Genomic DNA, 2500 nt, shown 5'->3' with positions numbered 1-2500 from the left:
TGCTCGAGACGGATTTCGATTTGGAGGTCCCCCGAGTTAAGTTTGCCCTTTATGACTCCTCGCCCGCATGCTCGTGCACACCGGCGTGCACGTGGGCATCGTATGCTAAAAAATGAAGTTTGGAGTTTGGGTTCAGAAATCTTATGGGAGCTTCCTAGAAGCCTAAGAAATGCTTTGCTCGAGACGGATTTCGATTTATATTTCCGCCGTGTTAATTTTGCCAATTACGGCTCCTCGCGCGCACGCTCAAGCACCCCGACGTGCACACCGGCGCGCACGTGGGCATCGTATGCTAAAAAATGAAGTTTGGAGTTTGGGTTTGAAAATTTTACGGGAACTTCCTAGAAGCCTAAGAAATGCTTTGCTCGAGACGGATTTCGATTTGGAGGTCCCCCGAGTTAATTTTGCCCATTACGACTCCTCGCCCGCACGCTCGTGCACCCCGGCGTGCACGTGGGCATCGTATGCTAAAAAATGAAGTTTGGAGTTTGGGTTCGGAAATTTTATGGGAGCTTCCTAGAAGACTAAGAAATGCTTTGCTCGAGACGGATTTTGATTTGGAGATCCCACGCGTTAGTTTTTGCCCATTATGACTCCTCGCCCGCACGCTCAAGCACCCCGGCGTGCACGTGGGCATCGTATGCTAAAAAATGAAGTTTGGAGTTTGGGTTCGGAAATTTTATGGGAGCTTCCTAGAAGCCTAAGAAGTGTTTTGCTCGAGACGGATTTCGATTTGGAGGTCCCCCGAGTTAGTTTTGCCCATTATGACTCCTCCCCCGCACGCTCAAGCACCCCCGCGTGCACGGGGGCATTGTATGCTAAAAAATGAAGTTTGGAGTTTGGGTTTGGAAATTTTATGGGAGCTTCCTAGAAGCCTAAGAAGTGCTTTGCTCGAGACGGATTTCGATTTGGAGGTCCCCCGAGTTAATTTTGCCCATTATGACTCCTCGCCCGCACGCTTAAGCACCCCCGCGTGCACGTGGGCATTGTGTGCTAAAAAATGAAGTTTGGAGTTTGGGTTTGTAAATTTGATGGGAGCTTCCTAGAAGCCTAAGAAGTGCTTTGCTCGAGACGGATTTCGATTTGAAGGTCCCCCGTGTTAATTTTGCCCATTACGGCTCCTCGCCCGCACGCTCAAGCACCCCGGCGTGCACGTGGGCATTGTATGCTAAAAAATAAAGTTTGGAGTTTGGGTTTGGAAGTTTTATGGGAGCTTCCTAGAAGCTTAAGAAGTGTTTTGCTCGAGACGGATTTCGATTTGGAGGTCCCCCGAGCCAATGTTGCCCATTATGGCTCCTCTCCCGCATGCTCAAGCACCCCTGCGTGCACGTGGGCATTGTATGCTAAAAAATAAAGTTTGGAGTTTGGGTTTGGAAGTTTTATGGGAGCTTTCTAGAAGCTTAAGAAGTGTTTTGCTCGAGACGGATTTCGATTTGGAGGTCCCCCGAGTCAATGTTGCCCATTATGGCTCCTCGCCCGCACGCTCAAGCACCCCGGCGTGCACGTGGGCATTGTATGCTAAAAAATAAAGTTTGGAGTTTGGGTTTGGAAGTTTTATGGGAGCTTCCTAGAAGCTTAAGAAGTGTTTTGCTCGAGACGGATTTCGATTTGGAGGTCCCCCGAGTCAATGTTGCCCATTATGGCTCCTCTCCCGCATGCTCAAGCACCCCTGCGTGCACACCGGCGTGCACGTGGGCATTGTAGGCTAAAAAATGAAGTTTGGAGTTTGGGTTTGGAAATTTTATGGGAGCTTCCTTGAAGCCTAAGAAGTGTTTTGCTCGAAACGGAATTCGATTTGGAGGTCCCCCGAGTCAATTTTGCCCATTACGACTCCTCGCTCGCATGCAATATCTACTCCTGTCAGAGCTGTGGTTTTACTTAAGACTACTATAGGGGGGGGGAGTTCTCAGCACCAAGAGCTGCAAGTAAGGCCATTGCTTGCTTTGCAGTCTCGATTGCTCTACTAGTGAATAGTAGATGTCTTGGTTAGCTTGGAACGAAAAAAAAAATTTTTTGGGGAAAAAAAAAAAAAAAAAGTTTTTGTGAAAAAAAATTTTTCGAAAAAAAAAAAAAAAAAAAAAAATTTTTTGGATGCCTCGGTCTTCTATTTGTTTTGCTTGGGTAGATTAGGAAAAAAAAAAAAAAAAATTTTTTTGTTGGATGCCTCGGTCTTCATATTCTTTCTCGGCTATTTCGAAAAAAAAAAAAAAAAATTCCGGGAAAGAGAAAAAAAAAATTATTTTTTGTTGGTTGCCTCGGTCTTCATGTTCTTTCTCTGGTATATGGGAAAGAAAAAAAAAAAAAAAAAATTTTGGATGCCTCGGTCTTCTTGTTCTCGGTTGGATTTATCGAAAAAAAAAAAAAAAAAAAAAAAAAAAAAAAAAAAATTTTGATGCCTCGGTCTTCTTGTTCTTGCTTTGGTATATCGGAGAAAAAAAAAAAAATTTTTTTTGGATGCCTCGGTCTTCTTGTTCATTCTTCGGTATATCAAAAAAAAAAA

Source organism: Cornus florida, unplaced genomic scaffold, assembly GCF_030987335.1.
Source record: "Cornus florida cultivar Cherokee Brave unplaced genomic scaffold, ASM3098733v1 CherokeeBrave_3.0.0_Hap2_scaffold_2, whole genome shotgun sequence".
Taxonomy (NCBI): Eukaryota; Viridiplantae; Streptophyta; class Magnoliopsida; order Cornales; family Cornaceae; genus Cornus; species Cornus florida.
Note: the sequence above shows the minus strand (reverse complement) of the source record.